Source organism: Haliotis rubra, unplaced genomic scaffold (assembly GCF_003918875.1).
Source record: "Haliotis rubra isolate DU_JTF1 unplaced genomic scaffold, ASM391887v1 Scf1254, whole genome shotgun sequence".
Classification (NCBI taxonomy): Eukaryota; Metazoa; Mollusca; class Gastropoda; order Lepetellida; family Haliotidae; genus Haliotis; species Haliotis rubra.
In genome coordinates this window covers 77200-98720 of record NW_025765175.1, presented here as the reverse complement: position 1 = coordinate 98720, position 21521 = coordinate 77200, and the positions used below count along the sequence as shown (strand labels likewise).

General features: G+C 40.4%; 1 long non-coding RNA gene across 1 annotated transcript; it reads left to right on the top strand.

The window, feature by feature from the left end:
* The first annotated feature begins 540 nt into the window (after positions 1-540).
* On the top strand, positions 541-7959 carry LOC124266406. Its single transcript, XR_006895759.1, has 3 exons — positions 541-559; positions 4979-4986; positions 7867-7959. It is a non-coding gene; the product is annotated as an uncharacterized LOC124266406 (long non-coding RNA).
* Positions 7960-21521: the final 13562 nt, after the last annotated feature.

Here is a 21521-nt window from a genome sequence, read left to right as displayed (position 1 = left end):
GAGATACAGTATATATTCAATGGTAAAACAAAGACAATTACATTATAATATTTGATATTATTTATTTGACCTGAGCACCATCCAATCGCATGTAAAAATTGAATTACCTCGAGCCCAACATCTCAATATGTGTCTCTTTCCAGCAAGTCAGAATGAGGGTCAAATTAAGAAAATGGGTGTTCCTGATTCTGGTTCTTTGCACTTCGCTGTTGCTTGTGGCTCGACATGGAATTAGAACGGCCAGTTTTGACACAAGGCAGCACATGTCTGCACACGCATACGCATCTGAATCCAAGAGAGTAAATCAAAAGTCAGTGAAGCTTGACATCCGATGTGTGGGAGCAGATCAGCACCAGGCAGAAGATCTATTTTGTATGGTATGTAAGCAGTACTCTCCTCTCCTTCTGTGCAATATCAATTATTGAAAAGTTTTAGTGTTTTCTTGTAATCAAGACATGGTTTTACAGAAAAAAGTAGCTTTACCAACGTTTTGTGCGCGCACATCACTGATATTAGCCAAGAAAACTTAACTTGTATCCATGTGTGTGTGTGTGTGTGTGTGTGTGTGTGTGTGTGTGTGTGTGTGTGTGTGTGTGTGTGTGTGTGTGTGTGTGTGTGTGTGTGTGTGTGTGTGTGTGTGTGTGTGTGTGTGTGTGTGTGTGTGTGTGTGTGTGTGTCTAAATATCCATCTACAAGTCTGATAACAGTCAGAGAATAACGCCTTTAATAATAAACCTCAGTAACGTGCACGTCGTATTTTGTAATATTCTATGACATATCCCAGGAAAGACCCACATATCTGCCAAACTTCAAGAACCCCTGCTGGTATGCAAAAGAAGATGGGAAATTACGTCTCAAGTGTGTACCTTATTACCATCTTCTTGGAGTGGCCAAATCAAGTACCACCGACCTCGCCTACCGCATACGGGTCCATGAAGACGTCATCGGATGTAACAGTTGTATTGGGGAGAAGGAAAGTTTCTACTGGTGCCGTAGAAGATATGGTAATACTAACATTATTTCCGCACTTCTTGGTACATATGTTCACATACAGACTAGTATATTTATACCACGTATTTATGGAACAAATATCACGCACACAGCGGATGCTTTGTTAGATATAATAATTCGTAGGATTAAATAAATCTTGGTGGAAAAAAGGTGCTATTGAATAATCACAAAGGGGCAGATTTCAGGTACATACAATTTGAGTTCAGATGTTATTCCGAGCGTATTTTGAAATATGGACATACCTATGAAACATAATGTTACATCACAATTGCCGTTAGTGGAAGTACTACAGTGCCTGGCCAAAAGTGAGTCATCAAAATGGCCGCAGGAAATATTTGAAGTGCGGTACCTGTTTTATTTTGCCATTTCTTGTAATCGTTTTAAATTGAGTTGAAACACATAAGGTAAGTTGTCTAGTATATCTGAAGATAATTCAAACCGGAAATAGGACTAAAGGGAGGTAAGTTAAATATTTCCTGTCGTCTGCTAGCCATGGCTGCCAAACGTAAACAAATGACAACTGAGCAAAAAGAAATCGCTGTCAATTTACATCTAGATGGCCGAAGTCAAAGATATATTGCTGATATATTAGGAGTAAGTCAGTCTGGTATACGTAATTTTTTAAGCGATTTGCTGAAAGGGGGAATATCGAAAAAGGGTCACGAAGCGGTCGGCCCTCTTTGTGCGATGATCCGGTGGATCGGAAGATTCTTCGTTGTGTTAGGGACAATCGAAGAACACATTTGAGTGAACTGACCAATCTTGTGAATCTGTCATTGCCTCATAAATTATCTTCAAGGACTGTTAGACTGTAAGCTTTCATGGATTCACCCGTAGGATTCAAACCGTTAGAAAGGTTATCACTATCAGTCCAAACAACAGAAAACTTCGTGTAGCATGGTGACAGAACGATTAAATCGCACTCTGGATAATTATTGGAAAAGGGTGATATTTTCCGATGAGACACAAGTTGTAATTGATTGGCAGAAGTGTGTCAGTGTTTGTTACGTGGTACGTAGTCAAGGTTATGCGAGTTGTGCTCTTTGTTGACGCATGTGAACTACGTCACTATATAGGTCGTCCGCCATGATAAAAGAAGCTCAAGGATATGTGTTGTTCTCTTACTGATCTTACTGAAGTCAGGTAACATCTCTCTCACGAGCCGTCTCATCTCTGGCTCTCTCTCTCTCTCTCTCTCTCTCTCTCTCTCTCTCTCTCTCTCTCTCTCTCTCTCTCTCTCTCTCTCTCTCTCTCTCTCTCTCTCTCTCTCTCTCTCTCAACATGAGTGAAGTCACCTCTCCAATGCGTAACCTCACAAAAAAAGGTACCATGGACAAGGTCCCAATTTCAACAAGACTCCTTCTACAAGGTGAAGTCCATGGTCTCATCTACTCCTGTGTTATCATTCTATGACCCAACCAAGCCAGCCACTCTGGAGAACGAGGCCTGTTAATATGGTCTTGGCTCAGTACTGGCTCAGGAAGGTCGCCCTGTCGCCTATGCCAGTCGGTCGCTGACCGATGTAGAGAGGCGCTACGTGCAAATTGAAAAAGAATTGCTTTCTGTAGTTTTCCGCTTACAAAAATTCCACCAGTATACTTATGGCCAACATGTGACTGTCATCACAGATGACAGGCCTCTTGCTGCCATAGTGAAGAAGCCCTTGGCAAAGGCACCTAATCGACTCCAAAGTCTCCTACTTAGGACTCAGAACTACAACTTTGATCGCCAGTATCAACCAGGAAGTACCATTCCTATCGCAGATACTCTGTCTCGAGCTCCTCCCCCTGACAAGCTGCAGTTAGAACCCGTGCAGGTGAACAGTGTGATGTACACGAACACCACCGACCATAGCCTTGATCAAATCAGAGTAGCTAATCTGACAGGCGACATTCTCTCTCAACTCAATACCATTATCGTGCAAGGTTGGCCTGATGTCAAGAATGACCTCTCTCCTGAACTGAGGACCTAAAAGTACTGTGTTCTGGCCCTTGATGTCAAGTGATACTAGACAATATTTCGAATCCTGTGATATCTGCTAGAAGTTCTGTGACAAGCAGTCACCAGAACCTTCTCTACATATGAAATTCCTGATCATCCCTGGGAAAAGGTTGGAAGTGATATCTTCACTATTGAAGGAAGAAACTACTTAGTTGTCACAGATTACTATAGCACTTTTTTCGAACTTGACTTTCTGCCTGACACTACCTCGGAGACCGTAATACACAAGCTGAAACACCACTTTGCCCGCCACGGAATCCCTCGAGTTGTCATCAGCGATGGTTGACCTCAGTACACTAGTGACAAATTCAAGATGTTCAGAGAGTCATGGGGTTTTGCCCACGAAACCTCAAGCCCTGGCAATAGCAAGGCAAATGGAACTGCAGAGGCTGCCGTCAAGATCGCGAAACGGATGATGCGCAAGTGCAGAGAAGCCAAGGAGGATCCTTATCTTGGACATTGAACATCCGAAACACACCAACAGAAGGTCTGGAAACCAGCCCAGCTCAACGTCTCTTTGTTCGCACAACGAAAACGCAACTTCCAAGCTCAGTCTCCAGTCTCAAACCTCTCTCTGAGACCAACACTTAAGCCAACTTGGTTGACAAACGTCTGAATATACCTGATCGTCACAATCGGAGATACTCTGGCAAGCCACTCCCACCTTTGAAAGTGGGAGATCACGTTAGGATGCACCCCATCCAACAGGGACAGAAGGAATGGACGGAAGCCACAGTGCAATCCAAAATGAAGAGTCGAACTTACACTGTGATGTCTAAGAAAGGCCATACCTATATATAGAAGGAATCATCAACAGTTACGGCTGACTCGTAACTCGACGACCCAGACCCTGGACCCTGGAGTCCTAGACAACGCTCCTATTCACTCTGAAAAAAGGATGAACGTGCAGTCCAATGAAACTCCTGCAACTGCACCCAGTGCTGTTCCTGACAACTTCGTCAACAAGCGACAGATTGTTCCTAAAGATATCCCAGAGACTAATCCTGTGCTCCCTTGCACAACCCGGTCTGGCCGTGTTGTGAATCCGGCCAAGAAATACGATGCATAGGCTGAAATGTGTTAAAGTTTGATTTTAAGTTTTAATGTGTATTTCACATGGACTCTTAATCCTAGTAGGATATTACTTTTCAGTTATGCCAAAGGACTCTAAATAGTTGAGTTGAAATATTGTTTCCAGATTCCTATGGACTCTTAAACTGCTTAAGCGTAGTGGTAATGAAAGTTTGAATTTGAAAGCTTCGAAGATCAATATGCAGCGTCATGAATAGTCCCAATCATGTGAAAGTGTTATATCTACTTCTCTCTTAAAGGAGATGAGGTGAGGTGAGGTGAGGTGAAATTGGGTTTTACGTCGTACTTGAGAATATTTCGCTCATATGACGACGTGCATGCGTGTGTATGTGGATGTGCGGCTGCTTGTACTAGCCCACACTGAAGCTGGTTTTATAGTGCTAGCCCACTGAGATACCATTCCGCAGTGAAGCATGAATACCCCACTCAGACATATTATACTGACTCCGAGCCGACCAGTCCTTGTTGTATCCATTAATGCCGGGCGCCAAGCAGGGACCAACAAGTACCATATTTTAACGTCTTTTGGTATGACGCGGTCGGGTATCGAACCCACGACCTTCCGCTCTCCGGGCGGACGCTCTAACCACTACACCACGGAGGCGGTCCCTCTTAAAGGAAAGGGGATGTTACGTGGTACGTAGCCAAGGTTATGCGAGTTGTGCCCCTTTGTGGACGCATGTATAGGTCGACCGCCATGATAAAAGAAGCTCAAACGATATGTGTTGTTCTATCTTACTGAAGTCAGGTGCCATACACGCACAAGACGTAACAGTGTTTGGCGTAAGCCCAGCGAAGTGAGGCGGCCGTAAAATATCTGTGATGTTTTTGTTTTTTTTGTTTTGTTTTTTTGTTGTTTTGGGGGTTTTTGGAGGGGTGGGGGTTGGGGGGTCACTTTCAGCGGTGTGGGGACTCTGGTACCGGTTGAAGGTACCATCAGTTCAGTCAAATATATCTGTGTCCTTGAGGACAATTTGTGGCCAGTTATCACCACGAACTTTGTCAATAACGAGTGGATTTTCCAAGATGACAATGCGCCGGTCCACTCGCCTCAGTGGAAACAGGAAAATGATGTCCATTGTATGACTTGGCCCTCAGAGCCCTGACATCAATATGATTGAAAATATATGGCGGACATTGAAAAGTCAAGTAGAAAAAGAAATACACAACATCAAAAGCAGAGAAGTCTTAGTGCGAACGGTCACTAGACTCTGGACTCGTCTCCCACTTCACTATATTCAGAGCTTATATGAGTCGATTCCTAGGAGATTGAGACACGTAATTCTCGGCAAGGGTCATGTAACCAAATACTGATCACCAAAGGTAAGTGTACCTACCTTGTATTTCGTTTATTTGGAAAAAAACGAGACATACCCGCACCAGACAAATTCGCACGGCGGCCATTTTGATGACTCACCTTTGGCCAGGCACTGTATATGTGGAATCCTTTTATTCTACTATTGACAGCTAAAGCAATAACTCATATGAGTGAGTGAGTGAGTGAGTATAGTTTTACGCCGCTCTCAACAATATTCCAGCTATATGGCGGCAGTCTGTAAATAATCGAGCCTGGACCAGACAATCCAGTGATCAATAGCATGAGCGTCGATCTGTCTGCGCCATCCGGAACCGATGGTAACTCTTATTAAGTGTCGCATACTAACATGGTGGTATTATTGTCATTATTTATTCGTATTTCTTGTGTCCGATAACACTGATGATGAAAGGAAATGTAAACGAAATTATAAAACAAAATGCGAAACAACAAACCTTATACCAAATCTAAATCAACCTGCCTAATAAGTATTTCTGAAATATAGCCTATTTGTGTCAATGTTCAGAACATGGTCACAGGATTATTATAAGCATTCATCCTTATTATTTGCGTCGTGACACCAACTTGATGACAGTTACATGCAAAGTATCGAGCTTCGAAGTTGTGTCTTGCTCCCATCTGTTGCATGATCCCTCAGTTTTCGCACCAAGATCCGGCATATAATTGGTCTTCAGTGACCCATGCTTGTCGTAAATAGGGACTAACGGGATCGGATGGTCCGGATCGCTGACTTCGTTGATACATGTCATCGTATCCCATTGCGTAGATCGATGCTCATGCTGTTGATCACGGGATTGTCTGTTCCAGTCAATTATTTCAGAAGGCCGCCATATAGCTGGAATATTGCTGAGCGCAGCGTAAAACTAAACTCATTTACTCGGGATTCACACACCTAAAGTACAATTTTCAGTTGGACCACTGTCAGCTGCTTTCCTACGAGTGATGATCTGGGGACATTGTTGTTTCATTCCAGTGCCTGAGCTTAGTCATATGCCGCCTGTAGCAATATTCCAGCGAGATCACGGCAAGGGGCACCAGAAATGGACTTCACTCATTGTACCCATGTCGTAAACCGAACCCGGGTCTTTGGCGTGAAGTTTTGACCACTAGGCTCCCCCATCGCCCCTGTTTGATTCTAAAGTCTAATAAATCTATTTTGGTATATGTTCAGTTGCTCGTCAGAAATAATACCGGAGGAACAGTATGTGAATACAGTAACGCTGAAAACGTATGACCGATATTTAAAATCGATGACATTTACACAGGTTATGAATGGTCAATGCAAGAGAGGCCCCCTTGCAACTTCAGCTGTTTTCAACAAATGTTCTCTGCCGCGTCACAGAGGATAGAGCAAAAGACTACACGAACAGGTTACCACAACATGATTACAGGTAGGTACACATGATAAGAAATATGTTGACGATTTGAAAATTCCCTGCCTGCCCTTCTATTATATGTCTATGTTTGTCAGCAGAAAACCCCGTGGTTTAACCAAAACGGTAAATGTCTAGGACTCGTTTTACTGATGGTTCATGCTTCCTCTCACATCAAACGTTGTATAAATGAAATTATGTGCTGCGCGGCTTTAAGCAAACTCGCTTACTCATGTACTACCTCAGATTTCCGAGGATTGCCAAGTCTACCCCAAAATATACATAACCATCTTTCCTGAATCATTGGGCAAATTTGGAATTCCAACCATGTCGAGATATGTCTCAGGGCACGCAAAGACGCTTGTTACCTGTGCAGGGCATCCCTACGCCTCATACCTTACAGAATAATGCAGAAAAAAATCATTTCAATAAATCTCTGTAATTTTGCTTAATCTACTGCCAACCCCAATCCATTCCTTCTTCGCATAACTTGTATTACATTTAAATCCCATTTTATTGGGGTTGTTGATGTTACATTCTATAAAGTTTACTGAGAAAAATGCCGTTCAACAATAGCATGTATTTTATTTCTATTTGTCCAGGTGACGCAACGCCATCAGATTTTTCCGATTTCCGAGGTTGGCACAAAATACCTCAAAATGCAGGTTTAGAGAAACCAGTGGTTCTGACACCCCATCTTATGAGACACGTGTATGCTGATCCAAAGTTCATCCTCATCCTAAGAAATCCAACTGAGAGGTATCAGCATTATGTGTGGATTTTGTGTATGCGTAATACCTGGGATTTGTTTTGGGTCTTTTTAAACAGAAAAGACAACTGGTTTGAGAAAATTGTCCATTGTCATAAAATGTTCACTGTATATATCTTAAGATCTCAGGTCTATGAGTTGCCGATCTTGAAAGTAAAGGTGACACTCTGAAATACGCATTAAGCTAATGACCGTATAGACTAAAGAATAATTGTCAAACATCGTCGTAATGATTGTGCATTTCTGTGCATTCCTTCACGTATGCAAACTTCTACATGCACTAGTTGCCAAGTGGTTAATCCGCTCGCTCGTCACGCTGAAGACCTGGGTTCGATTCCCCACATGGGCACAATGCGTGAAGCCCTATTCTGGTGTCCCCCGCCCTGACATTTCTGAAATATTGCTAAAAGTGGTGTAAAACCATACTCACTCATTCTACATGCACATACTTATTTTCTTGCATTAGGTCAATTCTACAATTACTGATATATCATTCGTGTACATTCGAGCACATTTGGGTTTCGGATACAGTCCTGAAACATCCTGGAATCCTTCTGATATGCATGTGTATGCCACGAAACTTCCAATATCACTGTTTGGTAGTGATTCAAAAACAAATACCCGTACAAGGGACACTGTCTCATGAACGTGAACAGGTTCCATTTTGAGGTGAATACTAATACAAAAGTTTGGGTTTTTTTCATTGGGGCAAAAGCATTCTAAAGTCATGTTCACTGGTTAACATTGACCAAAACGTTTGTGAAATTGCAAAAAACCGCACCCGTACTTCTGCCTATTTCGGAAACATCCGACAGTTAATGAGCAGAAGCGAGTACCACATGGCATGACGTCATATGTGGCTATTGTCAATGCCTTCTTCTTTGGTTTTACCTGACAACCTGACAGTCACCATGGATTCTGAAGCAGTGAAAGATGTTCCTGATGTCATAGTTGACATGGACGTCAGGAGTGTAAAAGGTCATGTCAGTTCACGGACTTGCAAGCGTAATATGCATAATGGCCGAAGCTGAGATAGCAGAAACTGGTTTCGCGATTAAAATGTACATAATAACTCTTTTGCATTAGAATTGGGGTACATGTTTCTGATGACCTTAACTTTAACCCAGTCAGTTATTGCAATTTTCCATTAGTCTCCTTTAAGGGCAATCCATAGTATCCCTACTGAATACCAAAGTGAAATATCAGAATGTTGACAGAACGTGAACATTTATCACTATTAAATATTTTGTGGTACAGTTCATCAAGGAATAATTGGTGACTTCTATACCTCCTTATGATATGATTGCAGGTTATATTCTGACTTCATGATGATGGGTGGACGTTCAGCTGCAGATTTCCATAACGCTGCCAGTCAATCTATTCAGATCGAGGGGGCCTGCATGAAGAACCACACTGTGGAACAATGTCTGTACAGTCTGGACTTAGCACAAAGACTTCGGGTATGAAAACGTTTTGATTCTAAAGCATGTTCAAATGATAGATTACTCCAGATGTTTTACAGTCCTTTGCTGACTGATTATTTAACAACTTATATTTATTATATATGTAATATGTTTCTCGTGACTATATGGCTGAAATATTGCTGAGGTGACGTTAAATTTTAACTCACTCACTCAAATGCATCGTTAATGGATGATCCAAAGTCTGTTCTTTTCTTTCACAGACTCGTATTTTCCTGGGGTGTTATTCAGTGTATATGCGAGAATGGCTGAAGGTTTTCCCCAGAGAGCAATTCCTTATATTGCGAACAGAGGACCACGATCAAGATCCAAAAGCTCGACTAAGAAAAGTGTACAACTATTTGAAACTAAGTGAGATTTCATTTCTTTCTTTTCCTCTCATAAATAGCGTTCTCCGTTAACCCAACAGAAAGAAAGTACAACGCAGTCCTATTTGCATGAGATAAGCCAGCTTGAAAGTTCACCATATCAACTCCGTTACACTTACACATATTCCTCCTACGGGAAAGATCATATTCCGCCATACTGTATTTCAGATTATACAGAAGATTGGTTGACTTCAATCGCCAATATCACACATAAGCGGGTGAACAAGATGAAGTTAAAGAAGGGGCCTATGCTTAAAAAGACGCGTGTTTTGCTGGACAATTTTTACAGAAGATACAACAAGGATTTGGCAGATCTACTTCAAGACAAGCGATTTCTGTGGTTGACATAGAATCAGCTAAAGAGAATTAAGTGTGGAGAATAGAACCAACAAGCATGTTCATGTAAGCAATTACGAATGACTCAATGTAAGACAAATGCAGAATAAAGCTTCAGACGATAAGCATTAAAGGCACTATATATCACACCACACTTCTCTAAAAATATATAATGCATTTCTCTCAATGATACTAACTAACACCGATCGGGGAAGCTACCATATAATATGTTCCCCTAAAAATTAGGTATTTAGATTACAATTTTAAATTAAAAAGTTTGAATGAATCATACGAATCATACATGTCATACAGGTGGCCCCACCTTAGGCAAGTGAGTTTGTTCAAAATTGCCTCTTTTCACACAGTAGAAAATGGGTACCCGGTGAGATAAGTCACGTGACTATTAATCTTTTATGGCCTCACAGGCAGCTTGGCTTATCCGGGTCAATAATAATCAGATTGTGTGTTATAGCACTTTGAGAATGTACCTTGTACATGGAAACGGCCCAATATAAATTCACATATAGTATTATTATTCTTAAAACCGGATCCCACTTGAGGTATAAAAATTCAATTCTATTATTATAACTGTGGTTACACTACTTATGCATCATATATTTGTAATATCGTATTCTCACAAGGTTTGGGTTATGTATGGATGCTTAAGTCTGTAAGAGATACATCCTTTTTTATTAACGCCTTTAAAAATGTTGCTATTAATATGTTCTTCCAAACCTGGACTTGTACTCTGAATAATAGCTTCAAAAGTTTATTTATCGTAAATATAAAAGCATTTTAGCTTCTGAGAAATATTTAGATTGCATTATTGACTTAGAAATATATTTGTTAAGTTAAGATGTGGTTTATTAAGATTAAAATATAATGAAGGGAGATGGTTAGGAATAGATAACTCTCAACGATTTTGTAATATTGTAATTTACTTACGAGTACCATTTTTTATTCATTTGTACATTATATAGCACTTTACGAATTAAATATTTACAATATGTATATCGTAAAAATCCAAAAATGTACAAATACAGATCTAGTCTATCAACGGATGATGTATTAGTTTTAAAAAGCTAAAGTATTTTTTATGATGTGCATATAAATTAAGAGATAGTATATGTAAAATTTGAGATGATAGATATCATATATACAATCTTCGTTCACCATACTTTATATAATGTTATGTTTTGTTAACCACGGCAATATTGCAATTGATCTCTTGTATATAAAACTGTATATACATGTAGTTTGCATTGTATATTGGCCTGAGGCCTTCGTACTGGAAATAAACACTTGACTTGACTTACTTGACAAAATCACGTTAACAATCTTTGAGAGAAACAAGTCTCATGCCACGCCTAACAAATGTTCGATGTGAACGTGCAACTGGCATGCCCCAGGCTTGCTGGACTACTGTGGCTGTTGCGCGAGCCATGAGATGCAATAGACCTACAATTCACAACCCGAAGACATGTGGGCATCAAACAGGTACGATATGTGATCGCCCCAGGACGGTCATAAGTGACGTCACATGCCGAAAACAATCAAACTGTGCTGCGTCATTTGCGTAATCTGTTTACGATCGCTGCGTCTACCAATAACGCAGTAGATGTTTGATTGGTATGAAGATGAAATCCAGAAAATGCTTTCTGTTCATCAATAACACACTGTGCCCACACAAAACCGCTTGCGCGCTGTCCGTCCTCGTAACTGACTTCCTTCTGACACAGGTAAATCGTAATGGAAGTCTACCCTGGGCACAGCTACACCTGCGCTGGAACCAAATACAATGGAATAAGGTTGTGTTTAGCAGACAGACAGACAGAGGGATTTCGGTCTCAGCGTACAGATAACACATATATAAACATACGTATAAAATATAACATAAATGTGAGCGACTCTTTAAAGGTCACATGCAACATAAAACACAACTTTGCAGATTCTAATACCTTTCGGTATGGACTTACAGTAACAAATTATCAAAAATGCAAATTCAACTTATAAAGGAAACCCGCGAAATCGGAATTCAAACGATTCACTAAATTCACCCCAGCTGGGGTGAAAAGTGGTTTCAACACTATATATTGGAAGTTTTCAATAATGTGATATTTTACGATCAGTGATAACAAGACAAAGTTGAATCAATCATAACCTAGGTTATGAAATGGTCGAAATTGAACCTGATATGAGGTTTCGAAATGTGTACTTCAAAACGTAGGTTTAGAAATGATCAGTGCAAAGTCACAGTAGAGGTCTACCTGATTCTGGAAGGAACCTACTTTACTACAGACAAAATCGGAGATAGGTTTATAAGGGGTATAACCATACTCAAGTAACCTTCACAGCCATACACATCCTTAAACATTCGATACGTTCGTAGTTTATTACCTCCCGTTCTACCGCTTGACTTGCATAATAAATCATACCAATCACTCACATACTTCTGCTTAGAAATATATTGCACACATACACGTTTAACACTAACATTAGCTTACACACTCATCAGCTTCTCCATTCATTTAACCTTGCTTTCACTCGAAAATTCCAATTTCTCACACATCCACTCGAATAACTCTCTGACCACATAAAAACATACTTATTTATTCTTAAATTCTATTAAATATTTAAAACGACAATACTGTATAACAATAGGAGGAACCCATCCCATGTCTCCATTCACAGCATATTTACCCACCCCCAAGAAAAATCTCAAAGAACAATGGTGGACAGCATTTACAGCAGAAACCGCCCGATAACCCCAGACAGTTGTCCATAACTTAAAACTGACCACACTGTCGTGTTCATATGAGTTAGCCTAAGTTGTGGATTCCATTGCTCCAAGTGCCTTATACTTACAAATAAGAAGGCCTAAAGCCCTGTAAGCAGACTTTGCTGCTGCCTTAGCCATTGCAATATAATCAAGATGTTCTGTGGGCAATAGGCCTAAATAATTACAACTATGGAAATTTCTAAAACCGAATTACCAACAGTAAAAACCGCACTTGTTCTTTGTGCAATAATATGTACAATCTTGGATTTATCATTATTAATGCATATACCTTTATCCCCACACAATTGTATAAAATGTACAACAAATGATTTAAATCCTCTGATGATTCTGCAAGCAGAATAATATCATCAGCATAAGCTAAGGCTGCAAAAGTAGTACCATTAACAACAATACCGATACCACTCTCTTCCAATTGCTTAACAAATTGGAAGAGAGTAGTACACACCAATATCACTTGCTTTTTCCCACAACACACGTCTATCAATACAGTCATACGCATTCTTAAAACAAAAAAGCAGCAAAAGTATCCTTTTTATTACATATCTATTTTCAATAAACGAACAAATATGACCAGTAGTGGATCTATTCTTACGGAATCCGTTTTGCATATCACTCAAAACACCAGTAGAGTCCAGGACTGTAAGCGATTATTCAACACGTTACAATACAATTTGTACATAAAGCTGGTTAGGGTCAAACCCCGATATGACATGGGATCAATAGGATCTAAGTTTAAATATTTGTGTATAGGAGTTATGATACCTTTCGCCTAGGCTTGCAAGAATTTTCCCTGTATTGAAACACACATTGAAAATATTATGTAATGCCTTGATAACACTTTGTGACTTAAGGCATGCACTTAGGATACAATCAACACCAGGCGCCTTGTTGTTGTGGCTTATATCTGCTGCAGCCGTAACCTCAAACAGTGTAATTGAGCGCCAATCAACACATGCATCTCGTCAGATTCATCATTATCACACATCGGGACACGATTGTGCACATTAGTATTCCCATTCAACAATTCACAGTAGTCATTTCTCCATTTATCTAAAACATCCGCACTTTTTTCAGACACATTCCCATCTTCCATATACACTTTAATAGGGATCTGCCTTCTCCTTTCACCACAAAAACCAATCTCACCGATCCTCTTCCAAAACTCTCCATCATTATTATCACACGTCTCATCCAAATATTTTCGTTTTGTAGTTTGCACCCCTTTGTCAAACTCTCACAAAACAGTGCTTTAAGTACATTTTCTGATTTCCACGACTTCTACACTTACACCACTTTCTCTCTGCCTCACACATTTCATTCCATAACACACGCAACCCCGACACGACGCTTTTTATTACTCCAACCACCACAAAGATAAGAATGTGATTTTAGCATCTCTCTCTGCACCAGATTCGCCAATCTCTCTGCGCACTGGTCAAGGTCACCAGTTGACCTCTCAAGCTGTGAAATGATAGCATTTAATTCATTTTTACATTCATCTGATTCTAAAAACTTTCCTGGCACACTCGATGTGTCCAAATGTACCGCCTATTGGTGGCTGTCTGATAGCGGACAGCCTATGTTCACACAGTCATACGATATCACCCATTGTAGAAGTGAGTAATCAAGTCAGACTCAATGTCCTTAGCCCCAGTCTCCCCTACCAGAGATGTAAGTCTGAGGCCTGAACACTACTAAAGTCACACAATGCCTCATACAGGATCAGGCAGTAATCTAGGACTGAATAAATTGCTTGAATGCTATCACTAATCATTGGGTATATACAGTTATATGTGTGATGGAGAGCTTGCGTCGCTACTTTTCTCAATGATTTGAATATATGTATCAGAGAGAAAACCCAAATACCTATAGAAGTGTTTTCCCTATCTCAATGACAAGTAACAATGATGTCTCGTGTCTATAATAATTGTATAACATGGAAATGTAGGACAATATAAGTTGTTCACTGGTCTCGAGGGGAACATGGGCTGATGTACCCTCGATGTTTGTTTATGTGAAAAAACATCGAGGGTACATCAACCCATGGGCCCCGAGGGACTAGTGAACAACGTATTTATCTTACCGAACACCTCAGTGGGAATGTGGAACTGTTTGAAGCACAGGTATCAGATCATAGTATGGAGGACAAGACGACAAGAAAACAAATTTAGAGTTATATCCCTCTTGATCTTCTCAAATGACTTTCCTTAGTTCGTGAAAGAAAGGTCGAAGTAAAAATGTCTGTTACTGTATACCTTAAATGGGTAGGGTTTCCGTTCACCGTGTCTTCGTGAAAACGTGAATGGCAGCACGCTCGAGATTTGGAACTTTGCGTATGATTTGGACAATTCTTGAACTGGCAGTCCGGAGATGTGTTCGAAACAATCACCTTATAGGTTTTGTCGGAAGGGCAGACTACATTCTTCACACAAATGTATCTTGGAGGGATCCCTGATGTTTGTTCAGCGTGTGCACTGACGATGTTTGCCAATATTGGTAGAGCATGAATAGTTGATCGCAAATAGCTAACAGGTTTTGGAGGAATGTCAGGGCAGAGGTACACACACGCACGCACGCACGCACGCACGCACGCACGCACGCACGCAACTCCTTGCACCAACTGGTAACATACATGTCAGATAATTCAGTGATGTCACAGGCGCTGTAACGAGCTGAAACTGAATGTATTTTAGAATGGCAATGCTGTCATCATAATGGATGAACGGAATAGACATTATAGCTCAATATTACGTGCTTTTTCAAGCGCTGCTAAGAAAGGATGGCCAGCATTGAAATTCCAAATGTCTTTAAGAACTCAAAGTGTGCTGAAACAGTACAGTTTACCAATGAAGCCTATGAGTTTCTCCAACTTCATGACTGGCAGAATTTCATGTGAGTTATATCCAGATGATGCACCAACCAATTTTAGACCAGTGTCGTGTGTAGATGACGGGAACTGATTTTTTAGATCATTGTCACAGCAGGATCTTGGTGATGAAAATCAACACATTGAATGTAGAACTAGGGTTGTATAGGAACTGGTAACACGTGACAAGGTATATATTTCGGATCACAATCTGAAACTTGTGTCTGGATCGTCTGCTCAGCAGACGACAAACCTAGCAGAATATGTAATTTATACCTCAGCATCAGATGATACTATTTCAGGATCAAATTTAGCCGTCACTTACCTAAATGAGGGTTTGAAAAGCGTCATTCTGGTATATACAGCTCTTTATTGCATCTGTATGCTGCCTGCAATTGTTTTCAAAGAAGACTGATTTCCATCTATCCCCAAAGGAAAAATGTGGCGGCCAATAGAAGTGTCATGCACCAGACATTAACTCCAGTGTCGAGGACATTTGATGAAGCATTAGACATGCACATTATGTGGACACATATGACAAGTGCCAGTCTCTCACAGTGGAACCCCAATCATGTTGTTTCGTGTGTTCAGTGTCGTGAAGATCATGAGTTGTAATCTCACCGAACAAATTGACAATTCTGATTCAGATCATCCCTGGAAAGAGAGTCCCAGTGAAGATTTTGAAATTCCAATATCCGACAGGTTAGCTGATGAATCAGCCAAAATATTTGAAGACAAGCCTGATGTTCAAACATGTCACGGCGACATGGACACCCTGACACAGAGCCTGAATCTAAAAGGTTTAAAGCATCTACAGGGATAGACATATATGATGTCGGTGACACTGTATCAGGGAAAGTAAAACTATCATCGATGAGTGATACTGAAAACCTGAAGTACCTGAAGGAACATTTTACTCCAGGTCCCGACTATGAAGTCATTACACAGGTAAAGAAAAGACCTGGACAAAACAGATCCACGACCCTTGTGTTTCCGAGATCGTGGCTTGACAGATACAAGTGGCTAGTCTACAGTCCTTCCCTGAGAAGAGGTTTGTGCAAAATGTGCATTTTATTTCCACAGTATCAGAAGGGTGATAAGCACAAAGCAGTTAACACATTTATCAAAATACCAATGACAAATCTCTCCAAAGCATTTGGAAAAGAAGTCTTTTTAGAGACTCATCACAACTGTCCATATCACAAGCAAGCTGAACTACAAAAAGCCCCGGAAAAATCACTTCCTTACAAAATATCCCGCTTAAAACAGGAACTGTATGACGACAACTGTCACATTTTACAATGTATTACAGTGGCTTGTGGGAGACAAGGGATATCTCTTCGTGGACACCGCGATGACAGTACGTCAAAAGATCCAAACAAGGGCAATTTCCATGCAATTGTATCTGTCATTGCAAATCATGACTCAAAAATGAAAACCCATTTAGAGTTTGGCATGAAAAATGCAAAGTAAACAAGTAAAACCGTCCAAAACGAACTCATCAGCACTTTGGCTGAATACATCCGAAAAGACGTTGTAGCACAAATTGAGACTGATCACGCTGTGTTCTCCATCATAGCCGATGAAGTCGACGAGGAGTATGCCAATGTAGAACTGTTAGCTTTGTGTTTGAGATATGTTGACATAAGAGACATGCAGATCAAAGAGTCTTTCTTTGACTATGTTCAGCTTGAACGTACCACCGGGGAACACATTTCTAATGCTATTCTGAAATCCCTGAAAGACAACGGAATAGATATATTACGCTGTCGTGGTCAAATTTTAATGATTGGGCTGCATGTATGTCATCAGAGGCTGTTGGTGTACAGGGTCGAATCAAAGAAAAATGTCCACAGGTATTGTACACACATTGTGCCATCCATGTCTTGAACCTAAGCATTGCAGCATCATGTAGACTTCCTGCTGTTAGGCACATGGTGGACAGTATAAACCAAGCGTTCATATTCTTTGATAAATCACCCAAGCGCCAGAGATTACTTGAGCGTGTATTATATTTGGATGAGACACGCGAATCAAAAAAGAACCCGTTTATTAGGCTTCTGTAAAACACGGTGGATTGAACGACATACCTGTTTTGGGGTTTTCTCAGAACTGTATCCTTATGTATGCACGGCCTTTGAGGCTGTCACAGACCCATCCAAGTATGAGGATGTTTATAAAGGTGAACACTGGAGCTTTGATAGAGAGACAAGAACAAAAGCCAATGGACTTTCCAAAGTTCTCAAAGACCCCCCACACATTATTGTATTTGTTGTTTCAAAACACTCCATGTACTTAGTAAAACAATACTCCATTAAGATATTGCATTCAAGTTGGAATCAGTATTTGCGGCACATACCGGATATGAACTTAAACATACGAGGTCGACAGTAAATAGCTGTGTGTGGTGTCGCATTGTCATGTCGGAATTAAACGCCTGGAACATTACAGTCAATTCATTGGGTTCTGTGAAGGATTTACTGTCTAGTGATAGAGTTGAGTAATGGGTTTACTGTGAAATTATTGCATTGCGTGAAGGGTTTACTGTCCAGTGGTTGGTTTGTGTGAAGGGTTTCCAGTCAAGTGATTGGGATGAGTGAAGGGTTTACTGTTCGGTGATTTGGTTGTGTGAAGGGCTTACATTCGAGTGATTGGGTTTAGTGGTCGTTCATATCTTGGTCGACATTAACAACTGTGTGTCGCATTGTCATGTTTGAATTGAAGGCCTGGAACATTACAGTCCATTGATTGGGTTTCCAGTCAAGTGAAGGATTTACTGTTCTGATTTGTTGTGTGATAGAGTTGAGTAGTGATTGGGTTTAGTGGTCGTTCATATCTTGGTCGACATTAACAACTGTGTGTCGCATTACTGTGAAATTATTGGATTGCGTGAAGGGTTTACTGTCCAGTGGTTGGTTTTGTGAAGGGTTTCCAGTCAAGTGATTGGGATGAGTGAAGGGTTTACTGTTCGGTGATTTGGTTGTGTGAAGGGCTTACATTCGAGTGATTGGGTTTAGTGGAAGGTCTACTGACAAGTGATTGGGTTGTGTGAAGGGTTTACTGTTTAGTGATTGGGTTGTGTGAAGGGTTTACCGTTTAGTGATTGGGTTGAGTGAAGGGTTTACTGTTTAGTGATTTGGTGGTGTGAAGGGTTTACTGTCTAGTGATTGGGTAGTGTAAATGGTTTACTGCCTAGTGATTGGCTATGTGAAGGGTTTACTGTTTAGTGATTGGGTGGTGTGAAGGGTTTATTGTCTAGTGACTGGGTTGTGTGAAGGGTTTACAGTTTGGTGATTGGTTGTGTGAAGGGTTTACTGTCCAGTGATTGGGTTCTGTGAAGTTTTACTGTCTAGTAATAGGGTGGTGTGAACGGTTTACAGTTTAGCGATTGAGTTGTGTGAATGGTTTACTGTCTAATGACTGGTTGTGTGAAGGGTTTACTGACAAGTGATTGGGTTGTGTGAAGGGTTCACTGTTTAGTGATTGGGTTGTGTGAGGGGTTTACTGTTTAGTGACTGGGTGGTGTGAATGGTTTACAGTTTAGTGGTTGGGTTGTGTGAAGGGTTTACTGTTTAGTGATCGGCTATGTGAAGGGTTTACTGTTTAATGATTGGCTATGTGAAGGGTTTACTGTCTAGTAATTGGTTGTGTGAAGGGTTTACTCTCTAGTGATTGGTTGTGTGAAGGGTTTACTGTTAAATGATTGGGTTGTGTGAAGGGTTTACTGTCTAGTGACTGGGTGGTGTGAATGGTTTACAGTTTAGTGATTGAGTTGTGTGAGTGTTTACTGTTAAGTGATTGGGTTGTGTAAATGGTTTACTGTCTAGTAATTAGTTGTGTGAAGGGTTTACTCTCTAGTGATTGGTTGTGTGAAGGGTTTACTGCTCAGGGATTGTGTTGTGTGAAGGGTTTACTGTCTAGTAATTGGTTGTGTGAATGGTTTACTGTTTAGTATTTGGGTTGTGTGAAGGGTTTACTGTCTAGTGATTGGGTTGTGTAAATGGTTTACTGTCTTGTAATTAGGTTGTGTGAAGGGTTTACTGTCTAGTGATTGGGTTGTGTAAATGGTTTACTGTCTTGTAATTAGGTTGTGTGAAGGGTTTACTCTCTAGTGATTGGTTGTGTGAAGGGTTTACTGCTCATTTTAAATATCATATTGTAACAAAGACAAGGAACAGCGAACAAGTTTCTCTGTACAGCTTTAGGTGTATGGGATACTGTTCATACGTGTGCATATTGACGGATATATTCCTCGACCAAGGTAACTGCCAGATATCATACTTATAACCTTTTTGGATGTAACTGAAATATTTGTATTTTGTATCATACCTATCAGTTATTCTAAAGTGCTGTTATTTTATCAAATGTATTTAGTAAAGCTTGCACCTCAAATAACTAGATAATGGTATCTATGATTTTTGATAAAATAACACTTTCATTCGATCACATTTAAAAAATATTATATTATTAGTCTTTTTTTGTACCGAACCACAGGAAGATGCGTACAGCAGATTGTTAGTTTCAGTCTTACTTACGAGAACATACACACAGTAATCTTTATATCTGTGAATAGAACTATGAACTAGCAGAACAGAAAATGTAATTGAAATAGTAAATCATTAAGTACAGTGATAATTTATCTGAGATTTCACATGTTATTGACTTAAACTCAAACTCTTTATTCTCCAAAGTGCTGCTTCCAATGATAACTACTTTCGTTTAAAAACAAATTTACTTTAAGTTTCCATTTTTTCAGTAATGAGAGAAGACATTCAAAGATGTTTGTAAATTCTTGGATTTTCAGTGGACAGTGCGGCATCATCTGCCAAGAAGAATATAATATAATGATGTAAGATGTCAATATTGTTAATAATGCGATTCATATTTAAAACCATTACAGCTACTGTCAAGAGGTGTTGTTCAAGGTATTGTTGTTGTTTAGGTATATGGGGCGAGAGATGTCCAGGGGCGAGAGATATGTCCACCTTCTAGCGGTAATTCATCTGATACGGTATTTTCAATCATTACCCAATATTTTATGTTGTGATACGTATTTCTTCTTTGATTGGAAAATCTCCCATCTATCCCAGTTTTTGTTAGTTTATGCCACAACCCAATTCTCCATACTTTATCTGAATGATTTAGTGAAATCTTCCAATGCCGTATATAGTTTCTTTTCACAAATTCATCAAAACAGGTCAAAAGCGCGGGCTATTTGAAACGACGGGATCACGTGACTTGTCAAGCGCGCTCAATTCAAACTGGGCTGACAGGTGCTGTCTGTCTATTCAAAAGCAGGCTCTGAGGACCCGTACTATGCTACTAATGTCTGTGAGAACAACAGCCTCCGTGGTCTAGTAGACAAACGTTCGTTGGTTGGTTGGTTGGTTGTTTAACGCCGCACTCAGCAATATTTCAGCTATATGGCGGCGGTCTGTATATAATCGAGTCAGGACTAAACACTCCAGTGATCGACATCATGAGCATCGATCTGCCCAATTGGGAACCGATGACATTTCAGCAAAGTCAGCGAGCCTGACCACCCGATCCCGTCAGTCGCCTCTTAACGACAAGCATGGGTTGCTGAAGACAAATTCTAACCCGGATCCGCACGGATTTATTGGGGCGGAGGGGTAGCCTTGTGGTTAAAGCGTTCGCTCGTCACGCTGAAGACCCGGGTTGGATTCCCCACATGGGTACAATGTGTGAAGCCCATTTCTGTTGTCCCCCGCCGTTATATTGCTGGAATATTGCTAAAAATGGCGTAAAACTAAACTCACGCACTCACGGATCTATTGGCAAGCAGTGAGTGAGTTTTTAACGCCACTGAGGACCATAAAACTGTCAAATCACAGTGGGTCGGCTGTGATCTGAGAGGTAACTGCTTCCTTGAAATCTATAAACACAGAATGTTGGTGGCAAACCTACAAAAACAAAAGACACAGTCAGCAACAGACACACGCCCACGCACGCGCACAAAGTAACTGAGTATTTTGATACCACTTTCAACAATATTTCTGGAGATTAAACCACTGCGCTTACCCATCATACAGTATTGCTGACAGGTGTTTTAACAAAAAAACAGACA